The following is a 14,530-nucleotide window of genomic DNA, read 5'->3' as shown; positions in this document are numbered from 1 at the left end:
ATGGGTAAGAAAAGGTGCGAATGCCAAATCATACATCATCAAAAGCAGGAGCGGATGTGTTCGGCTACAAGAAGGTTTGAATGTCCAACCATAGTAAGTAATAGGTGGGTAAGAAAAGGCTCGAATGCCCGACTATACACCACCAAAAGCGGAAGCGGAGGTGTTCGGCTGCAAGATATTGTGAACATCCGACCAAAGTTTGTAAAAAGCAGTTAAGAAAAGGTTCGAATATCTAACCAAACATAATCAAAAGCGGGAGCAGAGCTGTTCGACTGCAAGTAGGTGTGAATATCAGATCATAATTTGCAAAAAGCTGATGAGAAAGGGTGAGAATGCCCGACTATACACCATCAAATGCGGGAGCGGAGTTGTTCGGCTGTGAGTAGGTGTGAATCTCCGACCATAATTGCTGAAATATGTGTTAGAAAAGGTAAGAATGCCGGTCCATACATCATCAAAAGCGAGAGAGGTTGTGTTCGGCTGCAAGTAGGTGTGAATGTCCATTAATAATTGCTTTAAAACATTAAAGAAAATATTCGAATATCAAACCTTACATGATCATTAGCGGGAGAGGAGGTGTTCAGCTGCAAGAAGATGTGAATATCCACCCATAATTACTGAAAAATGGGTAGGAAAAGATGCTAATGTCCAACCATAAATCATCAAAAGCAGGATTGGAGTTGTTCAGCTACAAGAAGGTATGAAAGTCCAACCATGGTTTGTAAAAAGCGGGTAAGAAAAGGCTCGAATACCCGACTATATACCATCAAAAGCGGAAGCGGAGGTGTTCGGCTGCAAGACGGTGTGAACGTCCGACCAAAGTTTGTAAAAAGCAGTTAAGAAAATGTTCGAATATCCAACCAAACATAATCAAAAGCGGGAGCAGAGCTGTTCGACTGCAAGTAGGTGTGAATATCAGATCATAATTTGCAAAAAGCTGTTGAGAAAGGGTGAGAATGCCCGACTATACACTATCAAATGTGGGAGCGGAGTTGTTCGGCTGTGAGTAGGTGTGATTCTACAACCATAATTGCTTAAAAATGTGTTAGAAAAGGTAAGAATGCCGGACCATATATCACCAAAAGCGGGAGAGGTTGTGTTCGGCTGCAAGTAGGTGTGAATGTCCAGCCATAATTACTCACAAACGGGTAAGAAAGGGTACTATTGCCAGACCATATATGATCAAAACAGGGAGCGGAGGTGGTTCAGCTGCAAGAAGGTTTGAATGTCCGACTAAAGTTTGTAAAAAGCGGGTAAGACAAGGTGTGAATTCCCCACAATGTATGATCAAAAGAGGAGTGGAGGTTTTCGGCTGCAAGAAGGTCTGAATGTCCACCCATAATTACTGAAAAATGGGTAAGAAAAGGTGCGAAAGCCCAACCGCACATGTTCATAAGTGGATGAGAAGGTGTTCGACTGCAAGTAGGTGTGAATGTAAGATCATAATTTGTAAAAAGCGGGTAAGAAAAGGTAAGAATGCCCAACCATAAATTATCAAAAGCGGCAGCAGAGTTTCGACTGGTATTTATCAATGTCTAGATAGATTTCAACAAAAAACAACGTTGTACTTTGCAGTAAAAGAAAGTGCAAATCAAAAGTTTTAGGAATCCGAGAATAAGCTTATTTTCATGAGTTCTGCACGATTTCGGATTTTATGTATAAAATGAATTCCTTCACGCAAACTAAGTTAACACTGCTTTGTCATTCATATGTACCCATTTCTACATATATTTCAAGCATAAACTTCCTCATACTACCCTGAATGAGAAAGAGCAACACTTGTGATTAAGCCATACGCCCCTTTTGAGGAGTTCTGCATGGTTTGGGATTTTATCTATAAAATTAATTCCTTCACTCAAACTATGTTAAAACGGCTTTTACCTTCATATTTATCAATGTCTCGATAGATTTAAACAAAAAAACAACGTTGTACTTTGCAATAAAAGAAAGAGCAAATCAAAAGTTTTAGGAATCCGAGAATAAGCTTATTTTCATGAGTTCTGCACGATTTCGGATTTTATGTATAAAATGAATTCATTCACTCAAACCAAGTTAAAACTTCTTTTTCCTTCATATTTATTAATGTCTAGATCGACTTCAACAAAGAACAACATTGTATTTTGCAGTAGAAGAAAGAGCAAAACTGAAGGATCAGGAATCCGAGAATAAGCTTCTTTTCATACGTTCTGCATGATTTGGGATTTTATGTATAAAATTAATTCCTTCACTCAAACTAAGTTAACACTGCTTTGTCCTTCATATGTACCCATTTCTACATATATTTCAAGCATAAACTTCCTCATACTACCCTGGATGAGAAAGAGCCACACTTGTGATTAAGCCATACACCCCTTTTGAGGAGTTCTGCATGATTTGGGATTTTATCTATAAAATCAATTCCTTCACTCAAACTATGTTAAAACGGCTTTTACCTTCATATTTATCAATGTCTCGATAGATTTAAACAAAAAAACAACGTTGTACTTTGCAGTAAAAGAAAGAGCCAATCAAAAGTTTTAGGAATCCGAGAATAAGCTTATTTTCATGAGTTCTGCACGATTTCGGATTTTATGTATAAAATGAATTCATTCACTCAAACCAAGTTAAAACTACTTTTTCATTCATATTTATCAATGTCTAGATCGACTTCAACAAAGAACAACATTGTATTTTGCAGTAGAAGAAAGAGCAAAACTGAAGGATCAGGAATCCGAGAATAAGCTTATTTTCTTATGGGCAAGTGGGAACTGCTTTGTCCTTCGTATTTATCAATGTGTAGATGGATTTCAACTTCTTCTACTGCAAAGTCCAATGTTTTTCTTTGTTGAAGTCGATCTAGACATTGATGAATATGGAAGGACAAAGCAGTTTTAACTTGGTTTGAGCAAAGCAATTCATTTTATAGCAAAATCCGAAATCGTGCAGAACTCATGAAAGCAGGCTTATACTCGGATTCCTGAAACTTTAGATTTGCTCTTTCTTTTACTGCAAAGTACAACGTTGTTTTTTTGTTTAAATCTTTCTAGACATGGTAAATATGAAGGACAAATCAGTTTTAACATAGTTTGAGTGAAGTAATGCATTTTATAAGCAAAATCCCAAATCATGCAAAACTCACGAAAAGCTTTTTCTCGCTTTTCACTGCTTTTTACAAACTTTGGTCGGACGTTCACACCTTCTTGCATCCGAACACCTCCGCTTCCGCTTTTGATGATGTATATTCGGGCATTCGAACCTTTTATTACCCGCTTTTTACAAACCATTGTTGGACTTTCACACCTTCTTGCATCCGAACACCACCTCTCCCGCTTTTGATGATGTATGGTCCAGTATTCTTACCTTTTCTAACACATTTTTCAGCAATTATGGTCGGACATTCACACCTACTCACAGCTGGACACCTCCGCTCCCACTTTTGATCATACAATGTCGGGACATCGCTCCTTGTCTTACCAGCTTTTTACAAACTTTAGTCGAACATTCACACCTTCTTGCAGCTGAACACCTCCGCTCCCGCTTTTGATGATGTATAGTCGGGCTTTCGAGCCTTTTCTTACCCGGTTTTTACAAATTATGGTTGGACATTCAGACCTTGCAGCCGAACACCTCCGCTCTCTCTTTTGATCATACATTGTCGGGCATTCGCACCTTGTCTTACCCGCTTTTTACAAACAATAGTCAGACATTCACACCTTGCAGCTGAACCTCCGCTCCCTGTTTTGATCATGTATGGTCTGGCAATACTACCTTTTCTTCCTCCGTTTGTGATTAATTATGGCTGGACATTCAAACCTACTTGCAGTCGAACAGATCTGCTCCCGCTTTTGATTATGTTTGGTTGGATATTCGAACCTTTTCTTAACTGCTTTTTACAAACCATGGTCGTACTTTCACACCGTCTTGTAGCCGAACAACTCCGCTCTCGCTATTGATTTTGTACAGTCGGGTATTTTAACCTTTTCTTACCCGCTTTTTACCAACTATGGTCGGACATTCACACCGTCTTACAGCGGAACACCTCCGCTCCCGCTTTTTATGGTGTATAGTCGGGCATTTGAACCTTTTCTTACCCGCTATTTACAAACTATGGTAGGACATTCAAACTTTCGTGTATCCGAAAACCTCCACTCTCTCTTTTGATCATACATTGTCGGACATTCGCACCTTTTCTTACCGGCTTTTTACAAACCATGGTCGGACTGTCACACCTTCTTGTAGCCGAACACATCCGCTCCCGCTATTGATTGTGTACAGTCGGGTATATTAACCTTTTCTTACCCGCTTTTTACCAAGTATGGTTGGACATTCACACCTTCGTACAGCGGAACACCTCCGCTCCCTCTTTTGATGGTGTATGTTCGGGCATTCAAACCTTTTCTTACCCGCTTTTTCCAAACTATGGTCGGCTATTCACAGCTTCCTCTCCACCCACCATACTTGTATATAGGGATATTCACACCCACTTGCATCCGAATACCTCCGCCCCAAATTTTGTTGATATTTAGTCGGACATTCGCACCTTACCCGCTTTTGGCAAACTATGGCCTTCTTGCAGCCAAACAACTCTGATCTTGCTTTTGATGATGTAAGGTTGGGCATTCAGACCTTGCTTCACCTGCTTTTCACCAAATATAGTCGGACATTCACACCTTCTTGCAGCCGAACACTTCCGCTCCACCTTTTAGTGTTCTATCACACCTTTTTTTTCACCGCATTTTATACATTATGGTTGGAAATTTTCAACCACTCTCATCCGAAGACCTCTCCTCCCGCTTTTGTTAATATATTTGAACTTTAGTTTGACATTCAAACCTTCTTGCAGCTGAACCACCTCCGCTCCCTGTTTTGATCATATATGGTCTGGCTACTACCTTTTCTTACCCGTTTGTGAGTAATTATGGCTGGACATTCACACCTACTTGCAGTCAAACACAACCTCTCTCGCTTTTGATGATGTATGGACCGGCATTTTTACCTTTTCTAACACATTTTTCAGCAATTATGGTCGGAGATTCACACCTACTCACAGCCGAACAACTCCGCTCCCGCATTTGATGATGTATAGTCGGGCATTCTCACCCTTTCTCATCAGCTTTTTGCAAATTATGATCTGATATTCACACCTACTTGCAGTCGAACAGCTCTGCTCCCGCTTTTGATTATGTTTGGTTGGATATTCGAACCTTTTCTTAACTTCTTTTTACATATTTTGGTTGGACGTTCACACCTTCTTGTAGCCGAACACTTCCACTCCTGCTTTTGATGATGTATGGTTGGGCATTCACACCTTTTTTTTGCCCATTTTTCAGGAATTATGGTTGGACATTCACACCTTGCAGCTGAACACCTCCTATCCCACTTATGATCATGTGCGGTTTGATTTTCGAAAAGTTTCTTTCATGTTTTCTAGCAATTATTGATGGACATGTAGACCTTCTTGCAGCAGAACACCTCCGCTCCCGCTTTTGATCATACATTGTCAGGCATTCGCACCTTGTCTTACCCACTTTTTACAAACTTTAGTCGAACAGTCACACCTTTTTGCAGACGAACACCACCTCTCCCGCTTTTGATGATGTATGGTCCAGCATTCTTACCTTTTCTAACACATTCTTCAGCAATTATGGTCGGACATTCACACCTACTCAGAGCCGAACACCTCCGCTCCCGCATTTGATGGTGTATAGTCGGGCATTCTCACCCTTTCTCATCAGCTTTTTACAAATTATGATCTGACATTCACACCTGCTTTTGATAATGTATTGTTAGGCATTCGCACCTTTTTTTTTACCCATTTTTCATGAATTATGGGTGGACATTCACACCTTCTTGCAGCCGAACACCTCCTCTACCGCTTATGATCATGTGCGGTTTGATATTCGAAAATTTACTTTCTTGTTTTAAAGCAATTATTGATGGACATTCAAACCTTCTTTTTGATGGTGTATAGTCGGGCTTTCGAGCCTTTTCTTCCCGGTTTTTACAAACCATGGTCGGACTTTCACACCTTCTTGTAGCCGTACAACTCCGCTCCCGCTATTGATTGTTTACAGTCGGGTATTTTAACCTTTTCTTACCCGCTTTTTACCAACTATGGTCGGACATTCACACCGTCTTACAGCGGAAAACCTCTGCTCCCGCTTTTGATGGTGTATAGTCGGGCATTCGAACCTTTTCTTACCCGCTTTTTACAAACTATGGTGGGACATTCAAACCTTCTTGTATCCGAAAACCTCCGCTCTCTCTTTTGATCATACATTGTCGGACATTCGCACCTTTTCTTACCCGCTTTTTACAAACCATGGTCGGACTTTCACATCTTCTTGTAGCCGAACACATCCGCTCCCGCTATTGATTGTGTACAGTCGGGTATTTTAACCTTTTCTTACCCGCTTTTTACAAACCATTGTTGGACTTTCACACCTTCTTGCAGCCGAACACCACCTCTCCCGCTTTTGATGATGTATGGTCCAGTATTCTTACCTTTTCTAACACATTTTTCAGCAATTATGGTCGGACATTCACACCTACTCACAGCTGGACACCTCCGCTCCCGCTTTTGATCATACAATGTCTTGACATCGCTCCTTGTCTTACCAGCTTTTTACAAACTTTAGTCGAACATTCACACCTTCTTGCAGCTGAACACCTCCGCTCCCGCTTTTGATGATGTATAGTCGGGCTTTCGAGCCTTTTCTTACCCGGTTTTTACAAATTATGGTTGGACATTCAGACCTTGCAGCCGAACACCTCCGCTCTCTCTTTTGATCATACATTGTCGGGCATTCGCACCTTGTCTTACCCGCTTTTTACAAACTATAGTCAGACATTCACACCTTGCAGCTGAACCTCCGCTCCCTGTTTTGATCATGTATGGTCTGGCAATACTACCTTTTCTTCCCCCGTTTGTGAGTAATTATGGCTGGACATTCACACCTACTTGCAGTCGAACAGCTCTGCTCCCGCTTTTGATTATGTTTGGTTGGATATTCGAACCTTTTCTTAACTGCTTTTTACAAACCATGGTCGTACTTTCACACCGTCTTGTAGCCGAACAACTCCGCTCTCGCTATTGATTTTGTACAGTCGGGTATTTTAACCTTTTCTTACCCGCTTTTTACCAACTATGGTCGGACATTCACACCGTCTTACAGCGGAACACCTCAGCTCCCGCTTTTTATGGTGTATAGTCGGGCATTTGAACCTTTTCTTACCCGCTATTTACAAACTATGGTAGGACATTCAAACTTTCGTGTATCCGAAAACCTCCGCTCTCTCTTTTGATCATACATTGTCGGACATTCGCACCTTTTCTTACCGGCTTTTTACAAACCATGGTCGGACTGTCACACCTTCTTGTAGCCGAACACATCCGCTCCCGCTATTGATTGTGTACAGTCGGGTATATTAACCTTTTCTTACCCGCTTTTTACCAAGTATGGTTGGACATTCACACCTTCGTACAGCGGAACACCTCCGCTCCCTCTTTTGATGGTGTATGTTCGGGCATTCAAACCTTTTCTTACCCGCTTTTTCCAAACTATGGTCGGCTATTCACAGCTTCCTCTCCACCCACCATACTTGTATGGTGGGATATTAACACCCACTTGCATCCGAAGACCTCCGCCCCAAATTTTGTTGATATTTAGTCGGACATTCGCACCTTACCCGCTTTTGGCAAACTATGGCCTTCTTGCAGCCAAACAACTCTGATCTTGCTTTTGATGATGTAAGGTTGGGCATTCAGACCTTGCTTCACCTGCTTTTCACCAAATATAGTCGGACATTCACACCTTCTTGCAGCCGAACACTTCCGCTCCACCTTTTAGTGTTCTATCACACCTTTTTTTTCACCGCATTTTATACATTATGGTTGGAAATTTTCAACCACTCTCATCCGAAGACCTCTCCTCCCGCTTTTGTTAATATATTTGAACTTTAGTTTGACATTCAAACCTTCTTGCAGCTGAACCACCTCCGCTCCCTGTTTTGATCATATATGGTCTGGCTACTACCTTTTCTTACCCGTTTGTGAGTAATTATGGCTGGACATTCACACCTACTTGCAGTCGAACACAACCTCTCTCGCTTTTGATGATGTATGGACTGGCATTTTTACCTTTTCTAACACATTTTTCAGCAATTATGGTCGGAGATTCACACCTACTCACAGCCGAACAACTCCGCTCCCGCTTTTGATGATGTATAGTCGGGCATTCTCACCCTTTCTCATCAGCTTTTTGCAAATTATGATCTGACATTCACACCTACTTGCAGTCGAACAGCTCTGCTCCCGCTTTTGATTATGTTTGGTTGGATATTCGAACCTTTTCTTAACTTCTTTTTACATATTTTGGTTGGACGTTCACACCTTCTTGTAGCCGAACACTTCCACTCCTGCTTTTGATGATGTATGGTTGGGCATTCACACCTTTTTTTTGCCCATTTTTCAGGAATTATGGGTGGACATTCACACCTTGCAGCTGAACACCTCCTATCCCACTTATGATCATGTGCGGTTTGATTTTCGAAAAGTTTCTTTCATGTTTTCTAGCAATTATTGATGGACATGTAGACCTTCTTGCAGCTGAACACCTCCGCTCCCGCTTTTGATCATACATTGTCAGGCATTCGCACCTTGTCTTACCCACTTTTTACAAACTTTAGTCGAACAGTCACACCTTTTTGCAGCCGAACACCACCTCTCCCGCTTTTGATGATGTATGGTCCAGCATTCTTACCTTTTCTAATACATTCTTCAGCAATTATGGTCGGACATTCACACCTACTCAGAGCCGAACACCTCCGCTCCCGCATTTGATGGTGTATAGTCGGGCATTCTCACCCTTTCTCATCAGCTTTTTACAAATTATGATCTGACATTCACACCTGCTTTTGATAATGTATTGTTAGGCATTCGCACCTTTTTTTTTACCCATTTTTCATGAATTATGGGTGGACATTCACACCTTCTTGCAGCCGAACACCTCCTCTCCCGCTTATGATCATGTGCGGTTTGATATTCGAAAATTTACTTTCTTGTTTTAAAGCAATTATTGATGGACATTCAAACCTTCTTTTTGATGGTGTATAGTCGGGCTTTCGAGCCTTTTCTTCCCGGTTTTTACAAACCATGGTCGGACTTTCACACCTTCTTGCAGCCGAACACCTCCTCTCCCGCTTATGATCATGTGCGGTTTGATATTCGAAAATTTACTTTCTTGTTTTAAAGCAATTATTGATGGACATTCAAACCTTCTTTTTGATGGTGTATAGTCGGGCTTTCGAGCCTTTTCTTCCCGGTTTTTACAAACCATGGTCGGACTTTCACACCTTCTTGTAGCCGAACAACTCCGCTCCCGCTATTGATTGTGTACAGTCGGGTATTTTAACCTTTTCTTACCCGCTTTTTACCAACTATGGTCGGACATTCACACCGTCTTACAGCGGAACACCTCTATTCCCGCTTTTGATGGTGTATAGTCGGGCATTCGAACCTTTTCTTACCCGCTTTTTACAAACTATGGTGGGACATTCAAACCTTCTTGTATCCGAAAACCTCCGCTCTCTCTTTTGATCATACATTGTCGGACATTCGCACCTTTTCTTACCCGCTTTTTACAAACCATGGTCGGACTTTCACATCTTCTTGTAGCCGAACACATCCGCTCCCGCTATTGATTGTGTACAGTCGGGTATTTTAACCTTTTCTTACCCGCTTTTTACCAAGTATGGTCGGACATTCACACCTTCGTACAGCGGAACACCTCCGCTTCCCTCTTTTGATGGTGTATGTTCGGGCATTCAAACCTTTTCTTACCCGCTTTTTCCAAACTATGGTCGGCTATTTACAGCTTCCTCTCCACCATACTTGTATGGTGGGATATTCACACCCACTTGCATCCGAAGACCTCCGCCCCAAATTTTGTTGATATTTAGTCGGACATTCGCACCTTACCCGCTTTTGGAAAACTATGGCCTTCTTGCAGCCAAACACCTCTGATCTCGCTTTTGATGATATAAGGTTGGGCATTCAGACCTTGCTTCACCTGCTTTTCACCAAATATAGTCGGACATTCACACCTTCTTGCAGCCGAACACTTCCGCTTTTAGTGTTCTATGAGGCATTCACATATTTTTTTTCACCGTATTTTATAGATTATGGTTGGAAATTCTCACCCACTCTCATCCGAAGACCTCTCCTCCCGCTTTTGTTAATATATAGTCGGGCATTCGAACCTTTTCTTACCCGCTTTTTACAAATTATAGTCGAACATTCACACCTACTTGCAGCTGAATACTTCCGCTCCACCTTGTAGGTATGTATGGTTGGCATTTGCACCTCTTTTTATACTGATTGCTGAAGATTAAGTTGTACTTTCTCAAACTACAACTTTTTTTTATTTGTTGAAACTTGATTTGAAGTGGATAAATAAGGAGGACAAACAGTTTTAAGTCAGGCTGATAGAAGGAATTAATTTTATAGCAAAATCTGTACTTCGTCATATGTCGAGAGATGCTTATTGCTGAAGAAGTTCTTTCTCATTCTACAAAGTACAACGTTGTTTATCGTTGAAACTTGATTAGACATGAATAAATATGAAGGACAAAGCAGTCTTAACTTGGTTTGAGTTAATGAATTCGTTTTATAGGAGAATCCGAATTCGTGCATAACTCATAAAATAGAGCTTATTTTCGGATTCCTGAAGAATGATTCTGGTTCTTTCTAATAATACAAAGTTTGTTGTTTATTGTTGAAACTTCATCAGAAGTGAAGAAATAAATGAATGCCTATCAACAAATTGACCTTCTGTTGACCTTCGGGGAGGTGAGTATCTTCACTAGACTCACCTGTCTGCTCTTCATCCTCATTTAGCGTAGCTCCACCCTCTGCCTGTGAATTCTCACAGACTTCAACACTGAGTGGTGAGGCCTGTACAGGCCCCTCCCCTTTTTGCTCCTCACTTCCAATCCAAGCTTTTGGCGGGAAGTTTGAATTTATTGGGTCAACCTCTTCACTTTGTTCACCAACTGCCACCTTTGGTCCTTCTCTTTGTTGGCTTGACTGTGGCTTTACCGTCTTTAATTTGTTGGCAAAAGATTTAGGGCAATCTCTGAAGAGGTGATTTAATTCTCCACAGAGATTACATTTCCTGCCATTTGGACACTCTCCAAAAGTTTGCCCAATTTCTCTGCTCTTCCCACATAACACCTTGGTACAAGCCTCAACCAGGTGCCCATGCTCACCACACTTGCGGCAGAACTTGGGCTGCCCCTGGTAGTGGATGTAACCTCGGTTTTCAAGGTGGCCAGAGTGTCGCCCACCCGCTGCACTGAGCACTCTTCAGCCCTTTTAAATGGTATAACTTTGCACTCCCGCACGCTCCAGCAAGCACCATTCAAGCAACAACTTTGCACTCCAGCTTCGAACATCGGCACAGTCGCAACAAGTAAGGCGACTCTACTCAGAGAAGTCACTCTGCACAGTAACAAGATTTCTTTTGCACAGACAGAAAGGGCTTCACCCGCAAAGGTAAAGCCTGCCAAAAATAGAAACAACTCATTAGTGCTGCTCTCCACAGAAATCTTTAGTAAAAGGCGAAAGACTTGTACGTTATGAAGAGAAACCAGAGTACGATTATCCGTCACTGCGGGAGCAGGGCATCAGGCTTGTTGGCATAGCCACCTTCCCCATGGTGAGCTTTGCTTGGTTGAGACACTTGCCCCCCCCCCCCCCTTGCTCCTCGGCTGACCAAGTAGGAACAATCGGGCCCTATTCGATGGCTGCCATGTCTTTTACTTTGTGCAAAAGACAAGGCAGCAACAAAAACACCACGAGAATCCCGTATTGAGGCTTTGTTCTGACCGCTCATTCGGGGTCGCATTTCTTTCAAGCAATTCTCCTGGTTAGCCCACACTCGGCTCGCTCCCATAGCCGTGTTAAAGTCTACTTCGCATTCACTCTCTTTTCCCATCAGACTCTTGGGATTTTATCTATAAAATGAATTCCTTCACTCAAACTATGTGAAAACTGCTTTGTCCTTAATATTTACCATGTCTAGAAAGATTTAAACAAAAAAAACAACGTGTACTTTGCAGTAAAAGAAAGAGCAAATCTAAAGTTTCAGGAATCCGAGAATAAGCTTACTTTCATGAGTTCTTCACGATTTCGGATTTTGCTATAAAATGAATTCCTTCACTCAAACTAAATTAAAACTGCTAAACCGCTAATCTGTTATATGTAAGGCAGATGTCAAATTCACCGAAATAGGATCAAAGGGTATTCGGCCAATCGAGCTGTAGCAACTTCGGTAAAAGAGTATAAGTTGAAGAGTTTGTGAATAAAGGTGTGCGCACACATAGTGTGCTGTACGAAAATAGGCAGGGAGCAATGCCGGCTGGGGTATATGTTCTTGTATGTTGTCTGACTGTTTGATTTGAATGTGTTGTGTAAGTGTCCTGTTGAATGTTACATGTTTGGGCTTTGACACGCTTCACTGTGGTTGTTAACTGTGTGGTGTGTCCTGAAATGTTATATGTTTGGGCTGTGTGACATGCTTAATGCTTGTCAGTAGCTACCCACTTATTCATATACTATCAAAGTATGTCCGGACTTCTTATGTTGTCAGTTCCAATCAAAAGCGGAAGCGGAGGTCTTCAGATGCAAGTGGGTGTGAATATCCCAACATACAAGTATGGTGGAGAGGAAGCTGTGAATGGCCGACCATAGTAAAAGGCGGGTGAGAGAAGGTGCGAATGCCTAACCATACATCATCAAAAGAGGGAGCGGAGGTGTTCCGCTGTAAGACGGTGTGAATGTCCGACCATAGATGGTAAAAAGCGGGTAAGAAAAGGTTAAATTACCCGACTGTACACAATCAAAAGAGGGAGCGGAGTTGTTCAGCTAAGAGAAGGTGTGAAAGTCCGACCTTGGTTTGTAAAAAGCGGGTAAGAAAAGGTTCGTATGCCCGAATATACACCATCAAAAGCGGAAGCGGAGGTGTTCGGCTGCAAGATATTGTGAACGTCCGACCAAAGTTTGTAAAAAGCAGTTAAGAAAAGGTTCGAATATCTAACCAAACATAATCAAAAGCGGGAGCAGAGCTGTTCGACTGGAAGTAGGTGTGAATGTCAGATCATAATTTTCAAAAAGCTGATGAGAAAGGGTGAGAATGCCCGACTATACATCATCAAATGCGGGAGCGGAGTTGTTCGGCTGTGAGTAGGTGTGAATCTCCGACCATAATTGCTGAAAAATGTGTTAGAATAGGTAAAAATGCCGGTCCATACATCATCAAAAACGAGAGAGGTTGTGTTCGGCTGCAAGTAGGTGTGAATGTCCAGCCATAATTACTCACAAACGGGTAAGAAAAGGTAGTATTGCCAGACCATATATGATCAAAACAGGGAGCGGAGGTGGTTCAACTGCAAGAAGGTTTGAATGTCCGACTAAAGTTCAAATATATTAAAGAAAGCGGGAGGAGAGGTCTTCGGATGAGAGTGGTTGAAAATTTCCAACCATAATGTATAAAATGCGGTGAAAAAAAGGTGTGATAGAACACTAAAAGGTGGAGCGGAAGTGTTCGGCTGCAAGAAGGTGTGAATATCCGACTATATTTGGTGAAAAGCAGGTGAAGCAAGGTCTGAATGCCCAACCTTACATCATCAAAAGCGAGATCAGAGGTGTTTGGCTGCAAGAAGGCCATAGTTTGCCAAAAGCGGGTAAGGTGCGAATGTCCGACTAAATATCAACAAAATTTGGGGCAGAGGTCTTCGGATGCAAGTGGGTGTGAATATCCAACCATACAAGTATGGTGGAGAGGAAGCTGTGAATAGCCGACCATAGTTTGGAAAAAGCGGGTAAGAAAAGGTTTGAATACCCGAACATACACCATCAAAAGAGGGAGCGGAGGTGTTCCGCTGTACGAAGGTGTGAATGTCCGACCATAGTTGGTAAAAAGCGGGTAAGAAAAGGTTAAAATACCCGACTGTACACAATCAATAGCGGGAGCGGAGTTGTTCGGCTACTAAAAGGTGTGAAAGTCCGACCCTGGTTTGTAAAAAGCGGGTAAGAAAAGGTTCGAATGCCCGAACATACACCAACAAAAGAGGGAGCGGAGGTGTTCGGCTGCAAGAAGGTGTGAACGTCCGACCAAAGTTTGTAAAAAAGCAGTTAAGAAAAGGTTCGAATATCTAACCAAACATAATCAAAAGCGGGAGCAGAGCTGTTCGACTGCAAGTAGGTGTGAATGTCAGAGAATAATTTGCAAAAAGCTGATGAGAAAGGGTGAGAAATCCCGACTATACACCATCAAATGCGGTAGCGGAGTTTTTCGGCTGTGAGTAGGTGTGATTCTCCAACCATAATTGCTGAAAAATGTGTTAGAAAAGGTAAGAATGCCGGTCCATACATCATCAAAAGCGGGAGAGGTGGTGTTCGGCTGCAAGTAGGTGTGAATGTCCATTAATAATTGCTTTAAAACATGAAAGAAAATTTTCGAATATCAAACCTTACATGATCATTAGCGGG

General features: G+C 42.0%; 1 non-coding gene across 1 annotated transcript; it reads right to left on the bottom strand.

Moving 5' to 3' along the window:
- Positions 1 to 11,522: 11,522 nt before the first annotated feature.
- On the bottom strand, positions 11,523 to 11,636 carry LOC140274230 (U5 spliceosomal RNA). Its single transcript, XR_011908203.1, has one exon. It is a non-coding gene; the product is annotated as a U5 spliceosomal RNA (small nuclear RNA).
- Positions 11,637 to 14,530: the final 2,894 nt, after the last annotated feature.

This window comes from Leuresthes tenuis, unplaced genomic scaffold, assembly GCF_036924035.1.
Source record: "Leuresthes tenuis unplaced genomic scaffold, fLeuTen1.0.hap1 SCAF_17, whole genome shotgun sequence".
In the NCBI taxonomy this organism is placed as follows: Eukaryota; Metazoa; Chordata; class Actinopteri; order Atheriniformes; family Atherinopsidae; genus Leuresthes; species Leuresthes tenuis.
The sequence above is the reverse complement of the archived record's forward strand: the minus strand, read 5'-3'. Positions and strand labels throughout refer to the sequence as shown.